Source organism: Pristiophorus japonicus, chromosome 22, assembly GCF_044704955.1.
Source record: "Pristiophorus japonicus isolate sPriJap1 chromosome 22, sPriJap1.hap1, whole genome shotgun sequence".
Classification (NCBI taxonomy): Eukaryota; Metazoa; Chordata; class Chondrichthyes; family Pristiophoridae; genus Pristiophorus; species Pristiophorus japonicus.
The window spans coordinates 1924707-1947106 of NC_091998.1; the positions used below are offsets into that span (position 1 = coordinate 1924707).

The following is a 22400-nucleotide window of genomic DNA, read 5'->3' on the forward strand; positions in this document are numbered from 1 at the left end:
CGCAAGAGAGCGCTCTCCCTGCGGACATCCAGAGGGATGGGATCATGGTGAACAATCCCACTCTGTCCATGCTTTATTCCTGCCTCTTTGCTGACTCCTCGTGTCAACCTCGCTCAAAACATTGGCCCCCTTACAGTTGGCACACTGCCCCCCCCCACACTGGACACCTGGCCCCCCCCCTCCACACTGGACGCACGCCCCCCCCCTACTGGACGCACAGCCCCCCCCCCCCCCCACACTGGGCACACATCCCCCCCCCCCCCCACACTGGACGCACGCCCCCCCCCTACTGGACGCACAGCCCCCACACTGGGCACACATGCCCCCCCCCGCCCCAACTGGACACCCGCCTTCCCCCCACACTGGACGAACAGCCCACTGCTCCATGGCACCCCCTAGTCCTGCAGCACTGTCAGCTCTCCTCAATGATGAGCACGGTGGCCTCGTTTCCGTGTAATCCAGCTTTGTATCTTTTCATTTACACACTCCATCTCTTCCACACACACACAAGCTCCTTCGCTCCTTTCTGTGTCATCTCATAAATCACCGTGCCCTTTGGAAATGACTGCCTGATTCACTGAGGCACATGTCAACATTAGCTGAGTCACGGTTGGTCTCACGAACACCTATTGCTCTGTGCCCACCTTCGCCTTCACACGCTGTTCAAAATTCACCTTATTTTAAATATATCAGAAAGGATTTGAAACCTCCCACTCACCAAGCTTAGTTTTTTTTTCTCGTGCCCAAAGTGGGGCTGAATTCCAGAACTGAGAGTTAGAATTCGATTCCTTTGTTCATCAGTGATTCCCATCTCCCACACCTGGGGAGCCAGATTTCTGCCAACTTGGAGCTGCTTCCCTTCGATGGCTCAGCTGGTAAAGTGGAGGACTGAAGTGGAATACTCAGCAAAGTCATCCTTAGGTCGCTGGTTCATTCCGGCTTGAAGGAGCTGGCGTTCTTTTAGTCTAAGGCCACAGTAGTCTGTAAATGTCCGATCTTGTCTAATAATGGAAGCTAAGTAGAGTCAGCCCTGGTTAGTACTTGGATGGGAGACTGTCTGGGAATACCAGGTGTAGTCAGCTTTGCTTTTTCCCCCATATTGACGAACTGGCATTATGGTGCGCATGAATGTTCTTGCCGATGCCCTTACAAGCATCAACAATGCCGAGAAATGCGGAAAACGGCAAGTTCTCATCCGGCCATGCTCCAAAGTGATTGTGAGATTCCTGACTGCAATGATGAAGCATGGCTACATTGGAGAGTTTGAGATTATCGATGACCACAGGGGTGGGAAAATTGTTAGCTCTCCACCGGCTGGAGTGGCGGCCGTCCTGCAGGAACCGCTGCTCGGGAATCCGTACCTCCACGACCGAGGTTTTAGTTGCCGGTCGGAAGAGAGGGCTGCGGCTGCCGAGGTGACCAGGGTCAGGGACCTGCTCGATGGCGGAGGAGCGGGCTGGATGGCGCCAGACACGCTGGCGCGGCGCCTAAATACGGCCGATGTCCGCCGCGCGGCCGATGCCATCGAGTCGCTAAAAACAGCTCTGGGCCCTGACTCCGTTAGGTGTATCGAGGAGGCTCAAGCACGTGGGGAGATCCCGTCCGAACTGACCCCCGTCTGGACGGAATTCCTCATCGGCGCCAAACCCCGGAGCCTTCCTCGGGAGCCGGCGCCTCACAACTTGAGCCTCCTCGAGGAAATCCCCTCCGTGCCTTTCAGTTCCGCGCAGAAGGGTTTCCTGTACGGGCTGCTCCTGCACACTCTCAACTTTGCCATCCTCGCCGGCCGTCCGGACACGCCATGGCGCACCATCTTGCCTTCCGGAGGAGGCGGGGGTCCCCGATGGAGGGCACTCTACGCGGGAGTCCTCCCCGTATTTATCGCGGACTTGGCCTGGAGGGTGGTGCACGGAGCAGTGCCGTGCAATAAATTTTTAAGTCAGTTCACGGGCCCCCAGGCCGCCTGCAATTTCTGTGGTCTGGAAGAGCCCGTGTTCCATGTTTTTACCGAATGCACGAGGTTGCAGCCCCTGTTCCATTATATGAAGGGGCTGCTCCTGAAATTCTGGCTGCAGTTCAGTCCCACACTCCTGATCTTTGGGCACCCTGTGCGGAGGGGAGCGGGTAGGTCCGAGGGCCTCCTCGGAGAGGGCCTCCTCGTAGGACTGCTCCTGGGCACGGCCAAGGGGGCCATCAGCCGGTCCAGGCAACGGGCGGTCGAGGGGGTCGTTCAACCTGACTGCCTGCCTCTCTTCCGCAGTTACATCCGGTCCAGGGTGTCCCTAGAGATGGAGCACGCGGTGTCCACCGGTATGCTCGCGGCCTTCCGCGAGAGGTGGGCACCGGAGGGACTGGAGTGCATCATCACGCCCGGCAACCAAATTTTAATTTGATTTTATGTTTTAAAGTTTAATTTGTTTTAATTGCCGGTGTTTTTGATAGGGGGCACTTGGAGGAAAAAAAAAATGATTTTAGTGCCCAAAAAAACTTTAAAAAACTTGGAGCTGCTTCCCTTCGATGGCTCAGTTGGTAAAGTGGAGGACTGTAGTGGAATACTCAGCAAAGTCATCCTTAGGTCGCTGGTTCATTCCGGCTTGAAGGAGCTGGTGTTCTTTTAGTCTAAGGCCACAGTAGTCTGTAAATGCCCGATCTTGTCTAATAATGGAAGCTAAGTAGAGTCAGCCCTGGTTAGTACTTGGATGGGAGACTGTCTGGGAATACCAGGTGTAGTCAGCTTTGCTTTTTCCCCCATATTGACAAACTGGCATTATGGTGCGCATGAATGTTCTTGCCGATGCTCTTACAAGCATCAACAATGCCGAGAAATGCGGAAAACGGCAAGTTCTCATCCGGCCATGCTCCAAAGTGATTGTGAGATTCCTGACTGTAATGATGAAGCATGGCTACATTGGAGAGTTTGAGATTATCGATGACCACAGGGGTGGGAAAATTGTTGTTAATCTTACAGGTAGACTGAACAAGTGCGGTGTCATTAGCCCCAGATTTGATGTTCAAGTAAAGGAACTCGAAAGGTGGCAAAATGGTCTCCTGCTTCCTGTCAGTTTGGGTACCTCGTCCTAATGACCTCAGCTGGCATCATGCACCATGAAGAGGCCAAGTGAAAACATACAGGAGGAAAAGTCCTAGGATTCTTTTTCTAAAATGTGAAACCAGCCTATAATAAAACATTCAAACTAAAAAAAAAACACGGGGTTGGACAATCGCCAGCATCACTGTTGGGTGTTCTTGGCCTCCAATGAAGATGGGGCTGAGATGGGACTCCAGATACTAAAGCAAAACAGTGCTGGAAATCTGCAATAAAAGCAGAAACCAAGCGCAGGCAGCAGAAAGAGCGTGCGGCAAACCAGTCCTACCCTCTCCTTCCCTCAACGACTATCTGTCCCACAGGGACTGTGGTTCTTGTATTGGACTGGTCAGCCACCTAACGACTCATTTTTAGAGTGGAAGCAAGTCTTCCTCGATTCCGAGGGACTGCCTATGATGATGATTGTTTTGCTCTGACTGATTGAGGGGTGACCTGGGAGTTTCATGCTGACACTGGAAACGCTTCCATTATTCCACCATTAACATCGTTGCCTCGACGAGCACAAAATTCACCTTGCCAGAGGTGATGACCAACAGTACTGTTAACTGGATCCGAAACACCACCAGGACAGGGAACGGATCCCAGCACTGATGCATAGCTATCAGCTTTTCATTAAGAAGGCTTTCCACAGTCTGCCAATCATCCTGTCTGTCAGTCAGATCGCATTCTCTGGCGGTGTGTACACAGCTGAGAGTGGCCAGTGTTTGGGCTCCAATTCCCCATATCTGTTAATTATTCTGTCGAGAGGTCAGGTCATCATTAGAACAACCTGTCAGCCCAATTGCAGTTTACCAGGATCTCTGGATGGTGTCTGCTCCGAACACTCCACCTCCTTGCAAACCTTCCTTTGCCCATCAATCTTTCCCGCACTATTTATTCTCTTCACTGTTCAAATTTCTTCCTTTTCAGCAAGGACCTGCATTTCTATCACCTCTTATCACATCTCTCAAAACAACAACAGCTTGTATTTATATAGCGCCTATATAAATACAAGTTGTCCCAAGGCGCTTCACAGAAGTGTTATAAGATTTTAAAAATTGATGCCGAGCTGCATAAATAGAAATTAGCGTGGGTGATCAAAAGCTTGGTCAAAGAGGGAGGTTTTAAAGAGCGTATTGAAGGAGGAAAGAGAGGTAGCGAGGTGGAGAGGTTTAGGGAGAGAGTTCCAGAGCTTGGGGCCCAGGCAACAGAAGGCACGGCCACCGATGGTTGAGCGATTGTAATCAGGGATGCTCAGGAGGGCAGAATTAGAGGAGCGCAGACATTTTGGGGGTTGTGGGGCTGGAGGAGCTTACAGAGATAGGGAGGGGCGAGGCCATAGAGGGATTTGAAAATAAGGATGAGAATTTTGAAATCAAGGCATTGCTTAACCGGGAGCCACTGTAGGTCAGCGAGCACAGGGGTGATGGGTGAACGGGACTTGGTACACGTTAGGACAAGGGGCAGCCAAGTTTTGGATCACCCCTAGTTTATGTAGGGTAGAATGTGAGAGGCCAGCCAGGAGTGCGTTGCAATAGTCAAGTCTGGAGGTAACAAAGGCACGGATGAGGGCTTCAGCAGTGGATGAGCTGAGGCGGGACGGAGGTGGGCGATGTTACAGAGGTGGAAATAGACGGTCTTAGTTATGCTGCGGATATGTGGTCGGAAGCTCATTTCAGGGTCAAATATGAGACCAAGGTTGCGAACAGTCTGGTTCAGCCTCAGACAGAACAGTTCAATGTGCTTCACAAAGACTGAATCACTTTGACGTGCAGTGAGTTATGTAAGCAGCCTTGGCCGCTAGCTTGTGCACAGCAAGGTGCCTTAAATAGCAATGAGATGAGTAACACGTTAATCTGTATTTTTGGTGGTGGTTTCTGAGGGAGGAATGTTAGCTAAGGGACCAGCTGAACTCGGCCCGCTTCTTCAAACAGTGCAACAGGATCTTTACCATTCAATAACAGCCGCTAACACTGCAGCACTCCCTCAGTACAGACAGCGCCTGTGTCAGTTCAAGTCTCTGGCGTGGGACTTGAATCCTGACCGTCCGACCCAGAGAGTGCTCACCAGCTGAATCAGACTGAGAATCTTTCTTTTCTCCTTCCCTTCTTTTTGAAAACTAAATACGTTTACTGATTGTCTTATTTTACAATCATTCCTAATGGTCGTGTAGCGAGCGATGCCTTGTTTTCACAGAGCGAGTGTTGTGCATGCAGTGTTTGGCTGCAGGAGGAGCCTGTGAAGCAGAACTGGTCCTATACATGCACTCACCTTCGAACTAACCCAGCAGAGCCTGCTAGAACACCCTGCCCCCATTCAGCACCAAATCCCAACCAATGGTTAGAAATGGGCGCCTGTTGTACTAACATTGCACACCCCACATCGTGTTAATTCAAACCGAGAGCAGAGAGATTTTCCAGGAACGTGGGAATGTGAAACTCCAACTCTTCAGGGTGACGGCTTGTATTGGAGAGAGTGGGGGTTATCCCGGGGTCCCAGCACAGAGCTCCCTCAGCGGGACCGGTGAGCCCACTCTGACTCTGAACTCCAGCAGTGTCTCCCGGATTCTGCACTTCACAAGCTCAGGGTCCTCACAAAGGTGCGTGCATTGTTTGTAACACCAAGCCACACCCATACGTACATTTAATGTGAGCAAACCTCCCCGGGGCTTCACACAGGACACAGATTGGACACTGAGTAGGAGTTGGGGAAAGTTAGGGTCTGTCAGTCTTCAGCACATTGACATTGCTAAGAGTGACATTAATTGCCGTTTCTCCAGTGACCACTGTCTGATCGTCAGACTGCACTGCAGTTTCCCCAGCCAGGAGACCCCACCTCATTAACCCAAACCGCACAGGCCAGGGGGACAGTATGGGAGGAAAATAATGTGTTTGGTCTTGAGCTGGGTAATTTGCCACAGTTAATTGGGCAATTAAAGGGACTGGAAATGCAAATTAATGGTGTGAACCTCACCAAGTGCGATTGCCAGATTGAGTGGAAGTTGACAGATGGGAGTGTGTGATTCCTGCAGAGACTCAGTGTGATGGACAGGGAGGAGAATGTGATTCATATCTTGGCCGTAGTTGGGATTATCAGACACTCTCCCGTTGTGGAGAAGATCTGGCAGTTCCTGCAAGTGGATTTCTTGTCCTTTAGAATCTGAAATCGTGCCGCCCTGATCTTGCAATGAACCCTGATTGGGTTGTGTTACATACTGGAATTTCCGAACCATTCCCATCTCCTGTCAGATAGAAATGTTTACACATTAAACCACATTTGTACAAACAATAACATTTCCACTCAAATGCATAACCTCCCCCACACTGTATGTAAAGTGCTCAAGACATTCCGGGGCAAAAATACACGTTACTTTCAAATTATATTTACAGAAGTGAAGATTTTAGGCATGGATATTAGGAAAAAAATTTAACAATATGTGAGAATTAAGAACTGCAGAAATCATTATTTAAAAGATCGGTGCAGAGAATTGTGGTGCAGCCAGTGTCCAGGGCACTTGAGTGGGTCACTTTATAATTCTGAACACGGATCTTGTCCTGCGTTTCACAATATTTCACCCTCCCAGGGCGTGTGGGTGGGAGCTGTCACCGTGGGCCAGCGAGTCTTCGTCTCAACCAGACTGTAGGCACTTACAGTTCAGGGGCATTCGGCCAATCATATCTCAGCTGGCTCCTTCCTACAGCAATCCAAATATAAACCCACTGCCCCCCGCCTCGCCCCCCCCCCACTGCCCCCACTGCCCCCACTGCCCCCCGCCTCACCCCTCCCCCACTGCCCCCTCCCCCACTGCCCCCACTGCCCCCCGCCTCGCCCCCTCCCCCACTGCCCCCCGCCTCACCCCTCCCCCACTGCCCCCTCCCCCACTGCCCCCCGCCTCGGCCCTCCCCCACTGCCCCCACTGCCCCCCGCCTCGCCCCCTCCCCCACTGCCCCCTCCCCCACTGCCCCCCGCCTCGGCCCTCCCCCACTGCCCCCACTGCCCCCCGCCTCACCCCTCCCCCACTGCCCCCTCCCCCACTGCCCCCCGCCTCGGCCCTCCCCCACTGCCCCCACTGCCCCCCGCCTCGCCCCCTCCCCCACTGCCCCCACTGCCCCCCGCCTCGCCCCCTCCCCCACTGCCCCCCACTGCCCCCACTGCTCCCCGCCTCGCCCCTCCCACACTGCCCCCCGCCCTGCCCTTTCCCACTGCCCCCCTCCTCGCCCCTCTCCCACTGCCCCATCCTCCACTGCCCCCCACCCCGCCCTTTCCCGCTGCCCCCTCCCCCACTGCCCCCTCCCCCTCTGCCCCCCGCCCTGCCCTTTCCCACTGCCCCCCTCCTCGCCCCTCTCCCACTGCCCCATCCTCCACTGCCCCCTGCCTCGCCCCTCCCCCACTGCCCCATCCCCCACTGCCCCCTCCCCCTCTGCCCCCCGCCACGCCCCTTCCCACTGCCCCATCCTCCACTGCCCCCTGCCTCGCCCCTCCCCCACTGCCCCATCCCCCACTGCCCACCGCCTCGCCCCTCCCCCACTGCCCCCTCCCCCACTGCCCCCCTCCTCGCCTCTCTCCCACTGCCCCCCGCCTCGCCCCTTCCCACTGCCCCCTCCCCCATTGCCCCCCCCGCCTCGCCCCTCTCCCACTGCCCCCGCCCCGCCCCTCCCCCACTGCCCCCCTCCTCGCCCCTCTCCCACTGCCCCCTCCTCGCCCCTTCCCACTGCCCCCTCCCCCACTGCCCCCTCCTCCTCGCCTCGCCCCTCCCCCACTGCCCCCCTCCTCGCCCCTCTCCTACTGCCCCACCTCGCCCTATCCCCCTCTGCCCCCCCACTGCCCCCCATCCTGCCCCTCCCCCACTGCCCCCTCTCCCACTGCCCCACCTCGCCCCATCCCCCTCTGCCCCCCCACTACCCCTCTCCCACTCCCCCTCCCTCCACCTCGCCCCCCCATTGCCCCTCCCCCACTGCCCTCCCGGCCCTCCACCACAGCCCCCCTGCCCCTCCCCCACTGTCCCTCCCTCCGTCTCGCCCCCCACTGACCCCCCCACAGCCCCTCCCTCACTGCCCTTCCCCCATAGCCCCCTGCCCCTCCCCCACTGCCCCTCCCCCACTGCCCAAGCCAGTGAGCGGCCTGTGCGGGACTTTGCTGATGACTGCTCGGCCTCGGAGCTTAGCGGAAACAATGCCCGTCACCCTGTACATTCCTTTGCTTTAAATCTTTATCTACTCAACCTTGAAAAGATAGAATGGCTTCTGCTTCAAACATTCCCTGTTGCAAACCATTGCGTGCTGCAATAAACTACTGGTGAAAATATGTCTGCAACCTCGCTCTGGCAATCACAGCTTCAAATTGATTATCCACCATTACCGGCTCCCCAGCCACAGGGAACCGTCTCTCCTTATTTCACTATCAAAACCCTTCATAATTTGAAAAGCCTCTATTAAACTGCCTCTTCCCGCTCTCCGGCAGTATCTCTCTGTGAGCTTGCATTATGTGCTTTCCGAGGCTTTAAGGTCCTTTGAATAATGTGTGATTCTATCTTCACTTTATCTTATTTTATTGATGCCTATAAAAGCCCTTATTATTTCATGTTATTCCCTTATATTATCTGCTGATAATTTTTCAACTCCCCACTGCACCTCGTGATTATCTTGAGCATCTTTTTGGCCAGCTTTATCACATGCCTCCCTTTCAAGGTTTAGTCTAATTTCAATCTCTCGAATTGTGCCTGGAACTGTACACAGTCTCGCAGCAGCTTTTCGCCTGATGGGACTGTAGCTATACCTCTCTCAGACTTGGACTTTCTCCCTTATTGACCCGTCGACCTTTCTGCTCAATTAATTCGGACTGGATCCCTGACCTTTGACTCTTCATTAACCTTGTTAGTTCACGTGGCGCCTATGTTGTGATCGCTATTTCCCGACTGTCCTGTAACTCTCTCTTCAGTAACTTGTCTCACTTCATCTGCCCAAATAAAACTCAGCAACGTCCCTTGCTGGACCAGACACGGCCTGGGATGGGAGGGCCATCTTATGATGTGAGATTGTGTAGAATGGGCCGATACTCTCTGGAGTTTAGAAGAATGAGAGGTGATCTCATTGAGACAAGCAAGATTCTGAGGGGGATTGATAGGGTAGATGCAGGGAGGATGTTTCCCCCGGGCTGGGGAGTCTAGAACCAGGGGGCACAGTCTCAGAATAAGGGGTCGGCCATTTAGGACTGAGATGAGGAGAAACTTCTTCACTCAGAGGGTGATGAATCTTTGGAATTCCCTGCCCCAGAGGCCTGTGGAGGCTCAGTCTCTGAGTATATTCAAGGCTGAGATTGATAGATGTTTGGAGTCTAGGGGAATCGAGGGATCGGGCTGGAAAGTGGAGTTGAGGTCGATGATCAGCTATGCTCTCGTTGAATGGTGGAGCAGCCTCGAGGGGCCGATTGGCTGACTCCTGCTCCTCCTGCTCCTATTTCTTGTGTTCTTATGTACTGATCGAGGAAGTCTAAGAGTTCCCCATTTTGAGCAGATGGATTATTGCTACTGGGATAGTTAAATCACCCTGCTGTGTTGTTTTGACACCTCTCTCTCAGCGCTCTGCAAATCTTGCCCTCTATCTCATTGTTGGATAGCCTGTGATGCACATTCAAAATTGTACCATTTCCCCAAACTATTCCTTAACTTGGGAGATATAAACAGAAAATGCTGGAAATACTCAGCAGGTCAGGCAGCATCTGTGGAGAGAGAAACAGAGTTAATGGCCCAGAAATCCCCGTTTCTTCTTCCCGCAGGAGTTCGACTAAAAGTAAGAGAAAAGATGGGCACTTACCTTTTGGTCGAACACCCGCCCGAGATCCCGGACTCGAGGCCTCTTCTTCTTGTGCAACAGAGCGTAATCATGTCGGGATGTCCGCAGGAGTCATGTGGGCCTGGACACCCAATCACGGGTAAGTATTTTCTCATTCATAGTAATAGTAGTTTTATAACTCTGAAATTCCTATTACTATGAATGAGAAACACCCCCAGACACACAAACACTACATAAAACATTTAAAAAAAACACCTCACATAAATAAACTAATAGAAATTAAAGTTGTTAGAAATGTTTTTTAAAGTAAAAAAACTTTGTCACTTTTTTTTAAAAAGTTTTAATTATGGTTAAAAATAAATGTAACATATTGGGCAGGATTTAAAAAAATAATTTGTGTTTTTTTACTTTAATTTATTTATATTTTGTATGTTTTCAACCTCTTACGCCTGTAACAGTAGGCTATGCGCCTGCTTTTATCAGGCGCGAGAGTTTTGAGGACATTTGCTGGACAAGATATGGGTAAATCCCGCAATCTTACCCTTGCAAATATCCTCGCTCCCGAGATACCGAGGATCTGTCAAGCCAGGAACTTGACAGATCGGAAAAGCTGGTTTTCAGCGCATGCGCGTTGTGCAGTGAAAACCGGCTTTTGCGATGCCTTCCCGGGTCCGTACACATTCCGTATGGACCCGGGAGGCAGGAATTTCCGTGCCATTGTTTCAGATTAGAATCATAGAAAAATAGGACGGTTACAGCACGGGAAGAGGCCATTCGGCCCGTCGAGCCCGTGCCGGCTCTCTGCAGGAGCACCTCAGCCAGTCCCACTCCCCCGCCCTTTCCCCATAGCCCTGCAAATTTTTTCCTTCAGGAACTTATCCAACTCCCTTTTGAAAGCTGCGATTGAGTCTGTCTCCACCACCCTCTCAGGCAGCGCATTCCAGATCCTAACCACTCGCTGCGTAAAAACGTTTTTCCTCATGTTGCCTTTGGTTTTTCTGCCAATCGCCTTCAATCTGTGACCTCTGGTTCTCGACCCTTCCACCAATGGGAACAGTTTCTCTCGATCTACTCTGTCCAGACCTCTCATGATTTTGAACACCTCGATCAAATCTCCTCTCAACCTTCTCTGCTCCAAGGAGAACAACCCCAGTTTCTCCAGTCTATCCACGTAACTGAAGTCCCTCATCCCTGGAACCATTCTCGTAAATCTTTTCTGCTCCCTCTCTAAGACCTTCACATCCTTCCTAAAGTGCGGGGCCCAGAATTGGACACAATACTCCAGTTGAGGCCGAACCAGTGTTTCTTAAAGGTTCATCATGGAAACATAGAAATTTACAGCGCAGGAGGCCACTCCGGCCCATCGTGTCCACGCCGGCCGACAAAGAGCCACAGCCTCGGTCAGCAGCCCTGAAGGTTACATAAACCTATGAACAATGGCGGACAGATAAAGAGCACCCAGCCCAACCAGTCCGCCTCACACAACTGCGACACCTCTTGCACAGAAACATTTTAATTTCCCCCCAGTAACCGAGCCATCTGATCATCTGGGAGAGGCAAAAACCAGATTAAAAACCCAGGCCAATTGGGGAAAGAAATCTGGGAAAATTCCTCTCCGACCCATCCAGGCGATCGACACTAGTCCAGGAGACCACCCTGGCCGTATTAGATTCCCTGAAGTACTTACCCATCGTATCTGCGCCAGCCAACAAGAGGTTATCCAGTCTAATCTCACTTACCAGCTCTAGGTCCGTAACCCTGCAGGTTACGGTACATCAAGTGCCCATCCAAGCAACTTTTAAATGTGGTGAGGGTTTCTGCATCCACCACTCTTCCAGGCAGTGAGTTCCAGACCCCCACAACTCTCTGTGAAGAAGTTTCCCCTCAAATCTCCTCTGAACCTTCCATCAACCACTTTAAAACTATGCCCCCTCGTAATTGACCCCTCCACCAAGGGAAATAGGCCCTTGCTATCCACTATATTCAGGCCCCTCAAAATGTTATACACCTCAATGAGGTCTCCTCTCAGCCTCCTCTGTTCCAAGGAGAATGAACCCAGCCTTTCCAATCTGTCCTCATCGCTAAAATTCTCCATTCCAGGCAGCATCCTCGTAAATCTCCTCTGCACCCTCTCCAGTGCTATCCGTCACTCCCAATTCTTTGTGCATCTTGTTTCTCCTTTCTTATATTACATCCTGGTGCCCCCCCCGGCGAGGATATTGGTCCAGGCCCTGTTGAGGTGCAACCCACCCGGCCTGTACAGGTCCTACCTCCCCCAGAACCGGTCCCAATGCCCCAGGAATCTGAAACCCTCCCTCCTGCACCATCTCTCCAGCCACGCATTCATCTGCTCCATTCTCCTATTTCTATACTCACTCGCGTATGGCACCGGGAGTAATCTGGAGATTACTACCTTTGAGGTCCTGCTTTTTAATCTCTTTCCTAGCTCCCTAAAATCTGCCTGCAGGACCTCATCCCTCTTTCTACCTCTGTCCTTGATACCGATATGGACCACAACCTCTGGCTGTTCACCCTCCCCCCTCAGAATGTTCTGCAGCCGTTTAGTGACATCCTTGACCCTGGCACCAGGGAGGCAATATACCATCCTGGAGTCACGTCAGCGGCGGCAGAAACGCCTATCTGTTCCCCTAACTATCGAATCCCTCACCGTTATTGCTTTCTCGATCTTCCTCCTCCTCCCTATACAGCTGAGCCACCCGTGGTGCCGTGGACTTGGCACTGGCTGCACTCCCCAGAGGAACCATCGCCCCCAACAAGGTCAATGTCCTTTTATCAGAACCTTAAGTTATGAGGTTGGGTTGGAGCCAATGTACCCGTTGAAATGCGCGGCTGTGCAGTGCTCTGGAGGTCCCACGTAGGCTGGTCTGCACCTTTACAGTGGCAGAACACGCTGCTGTAACTGCCTGTGTAATGGGCCATGTACACACACACAATGAAAGGGACCATTGGTGGATCCGGCCCGAATCGCTGATCCTTGCAACACCTGAGCTGTTGGCGCATGCTACTGACAGTGACCAGCAGCAACATCCTCACTGACCAATGGGAGACAGAGCGAGCTCGCTCAGGTGGGCTGGGGTCTGTTCTCAGCTCCACATCACATCCAAATTCACCCGAACAATATCGACTTAAAATAGAATTAGAAAATGGCAAGGAACAGGGTAGCACAATGGGGAATATTTCTGAGTCAGAATTAATAATGCATGTCTCATGAAATCAAACATTTATAATCTTCCTATAGTTCTGCATTTACAGTTGTTGAAATGTTGCTAATTAACACAGTGGCAATAGATTCTTATTAAATACACGTTAATTATTCATAGTATGACTGTAAAATGCTTTACTACTAGGGCTACTGGAACCTTTCGCACCACCGAACACTGGGTGATGGTGAATGCTGTCTGACTGGGAAATAAGAATCAGTCGCATGTTTGGACACCGTGGCAACCGTGTGTTTCAGGGGAGGGGCAGCCCTACCGAGCTCGCCGTGTAACCCCGGGGTCAGGTCGCAGGGGGGTGGGAGCTGGGCGTGAGCATGGAGGGAGGGGAGGGGAGAGGGAGCGGCTGGGAACAGAGTGGGAATAGAGCGGGAGGGGCTGGGAACAGAGTGGGAATAGGGCGGGAGGGGCCAGGAACAGAGTGGGAATAGGGCGGGAGGGGCCGGGAACAGAGTGGGAATAGGGCGGGAGAGGCCGGGAACAGAGTGGGAATAGGGCGGGAGGGGCCAGGAACAGAGTGGGAATAGGGCGGGAGAGGCCGGGAACAGAGTGGGAATAGGGCGGGAGGGGCCGGGAACAGAGTGGGAATAGGGCGGGAGGGGCCGGGAACAGAGTGGGAATAGGGCGGGAGGGGCCGGGAACAGAGTGGGAATAGGGCGGGAGGGGCCGGGAACAGAGTGGGAATAGGGCGGGAGGGGCCGGGAACAGAGTGGGAATAGGGCGGGAGGGGCCGGGAACAGAGTGGGAATAGGGCGGGAGGGGCCAGGAACAGAGTGGGAATAGGGTGGGAGGGGCCGGGAACAGAGTGGGAATAGGGCAGGAGGGGCCGGGAACAGGGCGGGAGGGGCCGGGAACAGAGTGGGAATAGGGCGGGAGGGGCCGGGAACAGAGTGGGAATAGGGCGGGAGGGGCCGGGAACAGAGTGGGAATAGGGCGGAAGGGGCCGGGAACAGAGTGGGAATAGGGCGGGAGGGGCCGGGAACAGAGTGGGAATAGGGCGGGAGGGGCCGGGAACAGAGTGGGAATAGGGCGGGAGGGGCCGGGAACAGAGTGGGAATAGGGCGGGAGGGGCCGGGAACAGAGTGGGAATAGGGCGGAGGGGGCCGGGAACAGAGTGGGAATAGGGCGGGAGGGGCCGGGAACAGTGGGAATAGGGCGGAAGGGGCCGGGAACAGAGTGGGAATAGGGCGGGAGGGGCCGGGAACAGAGTGGGAATAGGGCGGGAGGGGCCGGGAACAGAGTGGGAATAGGGCGGGAGGGGCCGGGAACAGAGTGGGAATAGGGCGGAAGGGGCCGGGAACAGAGTGGGAATAGGGCAGAGAGGAGGGCATGTTGTGCTCGCTGGGCACTGTGTAAATGTAGAGCCAGCGGCTGTAAGTGGGGACAGTTCCCAGCAGATCCTCACTCTCTCAGTACATTGGCCCTGTGTGTGTGAGAGCAGATCCCCCCAGGGCTCTCCCCCGATGGTGAGAGAGTCACACCCAGGCTGGATAAACACGGTGCTGTGAGCCCCAGTCTGAGCCAGAGAGCAGCACACGGCGGGGCAGCAGTGGGGCGTCTCTATAGGTTTTATTGTAAGTCTGACATTTATCTCAAATGTTCAAAGGATGCATAAACTGATCTATTAAATACATGCTGCATTGTAATGAGGCCGCCTCACCTTTGGGATCTTTTTCTAAGCCTTACAGCTGATCTCGCTCTGCCTGATCTGGGGGTGTGATTGTTGATACCCATTCTCAGCGTGTGTCTCAGCAATCTTTCAATATCTTTCCTGAAATATTAAGTACTCAGGATATCATGGCGAGAAACTGTCGAGGAAACATTAAACTAACCCACATAGCTGGTGCTAGAGCAAAATACCGCGGGTCCTGGAAATCTGAACTAAAACAGGAAACGCTGCAAGTACTCTGCGGAGAGAGACGGAGTTAAACAGAGACGAAAAGTCGTCTACCTGAAACGGTAGCTCTGTTTCTCTCCCCACAGATGCTGCCTGACCCGTTTAATCCCCATAGCTGGAATCGGAGCAATGCTGGGATACTGACTACATAGCAATTCAGTTCAGGACTTTGGTGTGAAGCAGCTTGTTACAATGGTTCCCGTGGATGCTGAATACAAGAAGTTCACAAATTAGGAACGTTTAAAATAAAAATATAAATTCATGTGAACTAGCAGGGTGGGTGGGAGGCGAAGGGAGGGGGTGGTGAGGGGGTGATGGGGGGTGAGGGGAAGTTAGAAGGGAGAGGGGGTGCGGGGAAGGGGCAGGGAGGAGGGTGAGAGTGGGGAGCAAAGTAAACAGTGACTACACTCCAAAAGTACTTCATTGGCTGTAAAGCGCTTTGAGACATCCAGTGGCTATATAAATGCAAGTCTTTCTTTCTTAATCATTGAGAGTATGCTTGGGTTTACTAGCCACCAGGTGGCGCCACTGTCGGAGGTCATTGGGCTGTGTGCACATGTGTGCAGCCCAGGTATAAAAGGCCAGCCATCTTGTAATGTATTCACTTTGGGCCCTAATAAAGTAGAGCCAGGTTTGTACCTGTTCGGAGTTTAAAGTATTCAGTCTATTGAGTTATTGCATACACCACATTTGGTGACGAGGTAACCAGAACCTTCGCATGCAAAACTGAGCACAATTGGAATTCTGGAGCTATTCGTGGAGGGAGAAGATTGGGCCGACTTTGTAGCCCACTTGAACAGTGCTTCGTGGCCAACAAAATGGAGGAAGAGGCGGACACAGTTCGGCGCTGGGCGGTCCCCCTCACCGTTTGTGGTCCGAAAATCTATCGACTCATAAAGAATCTCCTCTCGCACTTAAGTCCAATGGACAAGGACTATGAAACATTGTGTGCTCTGGTACGTGACCACCTCAAACCAGATGAAGGCATCATCATCTCACGATATCGATTCTATAAGCACGTTCGTTCTGAGGGCCAGATGTATCGGAATTCGTTGCCAACCTAAGATGTCGAGCTGGAATGCTGCGGGACTTCTTTGTAATCGGCATCAACCACGAGGTGATCCTGCGTAAGCTACTGTCTTTTCCCTGTGGCCGAGAAGCTCCTCCCGGAGTCACAGTGCGGATTTCGTACCCTACGGGGCACAACAGACATGATCTTTGCAGCGTGACAACTGCAGGAAAAATGCAGGGAGCAGCGCCAGCCCTTATACATGGCCTTTTTCAATATTACAAAGGTCTTTGACACTGTCAACTGCGAGGATCTATGGAGCGTCCTCCTCCGTTTCGGATGCCCCCAAAAGTTTGTCAACATCCTTCGCCTGCTCCACAATGACAGGCAGGCTGTGATCCTTACCAACAGATCCATTATAGACCCAATCCACGTCCGGACCGGGGTCAAACAGGGCTGCGTTATCGCTCCAACCCTCTTCTCAATCTTCCTCTCGCCATGCTCCACCTCACTGTCAACAAGCTCCCCGCTGGAGTGGAACTAAACTACAGAACCAGTGGGAAGCTGTTTAACCTACGCCGCCTCCAGGCCAGGTCCAAGATCACCCAACCTCTATCGTTAAGCTGCAGTATGTGGACGATGCCTGCGTCTGTGCACATTCTGAGGCTGAACTCCAGGATATAGTCGATGTATTCACTGAGGCATCTGAAAGCATGGGCCTTACGCTTAACATCCGTAAGACAAAGGTCCTCCACCAGCCTGTCACCGCCGCTCAGCACTGCCCTCCAATCATCAAGATCCACAGCGCGGCCCTGGACAACGTGGATCATTTCCCATACCTCGGGAGCCTCTTATCAACAAAGGCAGACATTGATGTGGAGATTCAACATCGCCTCCAGTGCACCAGTGCAGCCTTCGGCCGCCTGAGGAAAAGAGTGTTTGAAGACCAGGCCCTCAAACCTACCACCAAGCTCATGGTCTACAGGGCTGTAGTAATACCCGCCCTCCTGTATGGATCTGAGGCATGGACAATATATAGAAGGCACCTCAAGTCACTGGAGATATATCACCAATGATGTCTCCGCAAGATCCTGCAAATCTCCTGGGAGGACAGACGCACCAAGATCAGTGTCCTCGACCAGGCCAACATCCCCAGTATTGAAGCACTGACCACACTCGATCAGCTTCGCTGGGCAGGCCACATTGTTCGCATGCCAGACACAAGACTCCCTAAACAAATGCTTTATGTGGAGCTCCTTCATGGTAAACGAGCCAAAGGAGGACAGCGGAAATGTTATAATGACACCCTCAAAGCCTCCCTGGTAAAGTGCGACATCACCACTGACACCTGGGAGATCCTGGCCGAAGCTCTTCGCGTTTCAACGCAAGGAGCATGAAGAGGCCAAGCGCAGACAGCGGAAGGAGCACGCGGCAAGCCAGCCCCACCCACCCCTTCCCTCGACGAATGTCTGTCCCACCTGTAACAGGGTCTGTGGCTCTCGTAACGGACTGTTCAGCCATCAAAGAACTCACTTTGGGAGTGAAAGCAAGTCTTCCTCGATTCCGAGGGACTGCCTATGATGATGATGACTGGCGGCGGAGACGCTGGATTTGAGCAAGGCCATCATGATTGCCCAATCATGTATGATGACGGACATAAGTTTAAAGCAGATATTGAAAAATTGGAACTCGGCAAGTACTGTAAACAAGATAGTATCATCGTTTGGCAGAGCTGCGAATGGCGGGGCTTACTTGACTGCTTACGCAAAACCTGTGGCTGCTCAAAGTCTGCCGATGGGAATGAATCGATATCACCGTGTTGCCGTTGTGGGGGCAATCATCGGCCTCATCAATGTCGGTTTAAACAGTACATTTGTAAAGGCTGTTCGAGACTGGGGCATCTCCAGCGCATGTGTCCGCAACTGAGCAAGCGTGCTGCAACACACCACGTGGAGGATAATGACCAGTATAGCGCGGACCTGGATATGCAATCCGAGATACCAGAGGAGGAAGTGTATGGACTGTATTCGTTCCTAACAAAGAGCCAACCGATAATGATTAATGTAAAACTTAACGGTGTGTTGGTATTGATGGAATTGGACACAGTTGCGAGTCCAGAGGACATTCGACAGGCTATGGGATACTAAGGCTGTGAGGCCTAAGCTGAGTCCAGTCAATGCCAATTTGCGTACGTACACTGAAGAACTCATAACGGTGTTTGGCAGTGCAGTAGTCAAGGTGTCGTATGATGGTGCGGGTCATGATTTACCTTTATGGATTGTTCCAGGCAATGGTCCAACGCTGTTCGGCAGGAACTGGTTATAAAAAATCAAATGGAATTGGAACGATATCAAAGCGTTGTCATCGGAGGTGGATACTCCATGTGTTCAAGTGCTGAGCAAGTTCCCCTCGCTGTTCGAACCAGGCATCGGCAATTTCACGGGAGCCAAGGTGCAGATCCACGTGGACTCGGATACAAGACCCGCCCATCATAAAGCTCCGGCAGTTCTGTACATGATGAAAAGTGATGGCACTGTCAGGATTTGTGGCGATTGCAAGGTTATGATCAACTGAGTTTTGAAACAGGATCAGTACCCATTACCGAAGGCTGATGATCTGTTTGCAATACTATCCAGGGGGGAGTCGTTCACAAAACTGGATCTGACATCGGCCTACATGACACAGGAGCTGATCGGCATGTCGAAGAAACTTACATGCATCAACACTCATTTAAACACCTGTTTAAATATAACAGGTGCCCTGTTGGAATTCGCTCGGCTGCAACCATATTTCAGAGGAACATGGAGAGTTTACTGAAGTCCATCCCTAGAACCGTGGTGTTCCAAGGTGAGATACTGGTCACAGGTCGTGACTCTGCCGAACATCTGAACAACCTGGAAGAGGTTCTACATCGTCTGGACAAAGTGGGACTCAGACTGAAACGCTCGAAGTGCGTCTTCATGGCACCGGAAGTCGAATTCCTGGGGAGGAAAATTGCTGCTGACAGTAGCAGGCCGACAGACTCGAAAACTAAGGCTATCAAAAATGCACCCAAGCCTCAGTATGTGGCGGAGCTGCGTTCGTTCCTTGGTCTACTCAACTACTTCGGTAATTTCTTACCCAGATTGAGCACCTTATTAGAGCCACTGCACATGCTGCTAAGAAAAGGTGACAACTGAGTTTGGGCTCCATCTCAAGATCGAGCTTTTGAGAAAGCTACAAACCTGCTTTGCTCTAACAAGCTGCTGGTACATTATGATCCGTGTAAGCGTCTAGTATTGGCCTGTGATGCTTCGTCATATGGAGTTGGTTGGGTGCTTCAACAAGCTAATGAGTCGGGCAAATTACAACCTGTTGCATATGCTTCAAAAAGTTTGTTAAAGTTGGAAAGAGCCTACAGCATGGTAGAGAAAGAAGCACTAGCCTGTGTGCATGGGGTTAAAAAGATGCACCAGTATCTGTTTGATCTTCGGTTTGAACTGGAAACAAATCACAAGTCACTCATTTCATTGTTTTTGGAAAACAAAGGTATCAATATCCATGCATCGTCCCGCATCCAGAGGTGGGCGCTGACATTATCTGCCTATGATTATGTCAATCGCCATAGACCTGGCACTGAGAATTGTGCCGATGCATTGAGCCGTCTGCCGTTGTCCACACCGGAGGTGGAAACGCCACAACTGGCAGACCTACTGTTAGTCATGGATGCTTTTGAAAGTGAAGGAACCCCTGTCATGGCTCAACAAGTCAAGACCTGGATCAGCCAGGTCCCGATATTATCAGTTGTGAAACATTGTGTTCTTCGTGGTGATTGGTCTGCCAAATCCAAGCAAATAGATGATGAGACCAAACCTTACAACTGTCGCAAAGACAATCTATCCATTCAATCAGATTGTTTACTGTGGGGTAATCGTGTTGTTATTCCCAAGAAAGGCAGAGAGAAATTTGTGCATGATCTACATAGCACTCATCCCGGTATTGTGATGATGAAAGCCATTGCCAGGTCTCATGTGTGGTGGCCTGGAATTGACTCTAATCTGGAATCGACTCTGATCTGGAATCATGTGTGCATCTGTGCAACACTTGCAGCTTAGTAAAGCACCAGCGGAATCGCCGCTGAGTCTGTGGTCGTGACCATCTAAACCATGGTCCAGGATCTACATCGACTTTGCAGGTCCCTTCCTGGGAAAGATGTTTTTAGTTGTGGTGGATGCTTATTCCAAGTGGATAGAGTGTATAATCATGTCATCCAGCACATCCACAGCTACCATTGAGAGCCTTCATGTCATGTTTGCTACGCATGGTCTGCCTGACATCATTGTAAGCAACAACGGATCTTGCTTCATCAGTTCATGAAACTCAATGGTATCAAACATGTGAGGTCAGCACCATTCAAACCCGCATCCAATGGACAAGCAGAGTGTGTGGTCCAAACCATCAAGCAGAGTATGAAATGTGTAACTCAAGGTTCACTGCAAACTCGCTTGTCACACATATTGCTTAGTTACAGGACAAGACCCCATACGCTTACTGGGGTCTCCCCTGCTGAACTATTGATGGAGAGGTCTCAAGACCAGGCTCTCTCTCTTGTCCACACTGACTTGAATAATCGTGTTGAATACAGACGTCAAAGTCAGCAAGGGTATCATGATCGCACTACTGTGTCATGCGACATTTCTATCAATGATCCTGTGTATGTCCTGAATTATGGTCAAGGCCCCAAGTGGATCGCAGGTACTGTTACGGCCAAGGAGCATAACAGAGTGTTTATCGTTAAGTTCAAGAATGGGCAAACATGCAGGAAACATGTCGATCAGATAAAGCTGTGGCACACGGATGAACCGGAACAGTCTGAGGAAGATACAATCATTGACCAACCAACCTACCCTCAGTCATCAGAGGACTCCGCTGTATCAATGAATCTGGACCTTCAATCCCTGACATGGTCATTGCCCCTCCCATCAGATCAGCTCCCCAGCCCCCAGTCATAACAGACTCAGAACACTTGCCCAAGGCTGGAGTTGAACTGAGACGTTCAACTCGGGAGCGGAAAGCCCCGGACCATCTCAATTTGTAAAAAGACCATAACTAATATCTTAAAGGGGGATATTGTCATGTATGTATGCTTGGGGTTGCTAGCCACCAGGTGGCGCCATTGTCAGAGATCATTGGGCTGTGCACACGTGTGCGTGGCCCAGGTATAAAAGGGCAGCCATCTTGTAATTATTCATTTTGGGCCCTAATAAAGTAGAGCCAGGTTTGTAACTGTTCGGAGTTTACAGTATTCAGTCTATTGAGTTATTGCATACACAACAGAGAGCCATCTCTTGATCCCATTTTGTCACTTTCTGATTTTAAAAAGAACCTTTCGCTGTTGTTTGCGATTTGTGTTGTATTGTGTTACCCTGGAGATGTGCAGGAGGAGAGTGACCATCAGATGGAGGGACGAGAGGTATCGTGAGCTGAACTGCCAGTGTTGGGGAACTGTCAGGAGTGACGCTTATGATGTACAGGAGTGACATTGATTAGAAAGCCATTTAAGCGCGTCTGATGTGCATCAGAATAGGTGAGTGTGGAGCCCCGAGAAATGGGACTTGCAGCTCAGGGGAATGTGAGAAGACACCAGCCAAAGCAAAGGGAATATCACCCGAGGAGCACGTTTTAGAATTCGTTCTCGGATGTGGGTGTCGCCGGCAAGGCCGGCATGTATTGCCCATCCCCAGTTGCCCTTGAGAAGAATGTGCATGGAGGTTTAGGGGAGGTTAATCAGTGAGACATGCTAATTCTGGATGTTTCACTGACACCCAGAGCTGTGACAGTCACAGTCACTGTGGCTATTAGCTGCGATGCTGATTCTGGCACCTGCAGCCGGGCTGCAGAAGTTTTGCTCCAGGCAGCCCGATCTGTATTCACTCAGCGACAAATGCACTTTCCACAGGGCTTGGCAGTTCATCCATTTTGCTGAAAGTGTAGACAAACAGTGAGACACAGAGCAAAGATTGCATCCTATTGCAGGATTCCCCAGCGGGCAAGGCTGGACTTACATCGAGATTGAGGCATCAGTCAATGCAACAGCACACATCAAGGTGGCTCTGTGAGCTGCCAGCAACATAACCCGCTGAAATTCTCACTCCATCCTTGGACAGTTCACTCTGACAACACGACCACCTGCATTGGCAGCTGTTTGGGTTTATTGTTCGATGTTGGCTCGTGACTCTCACCCTAAACACCAGCCTGGGACCAACACAAGTTCACACAATCCATCGTCGGGAGGCTCTGTGGGCCTGCTGCTGTGGCCTCGCCTGAAGTCTGCAAACCCCAGGGAGGTGACCACCCACCTGCCGAGCCCACGCGAGATCCAGGCCTCGTTACCGTGCTGCCC

At 51.9% G+C, this 22400-nt stretch overlaps 1 protein-coding gene and 1 pseudogene across 1 annotated transcript in view; both read left to right on the forward strand.

Annotated features, from left to right (window-relative positions):
• Positions 1–22400, forward strand: part of LOC139235156 (glutamate receptor ionotropic, delta-1-like) — a 765307-nt gene that overhangs the window by 336057 nt on the left and 406850 nt on the right. The gene's annotated exons all lie outside the window — the stretch shown is intronic.
• Positions 2754–3206, forward strand: LOC139234580 (small ribosomal subunit protein uS8-like; annotated as a pseudogene).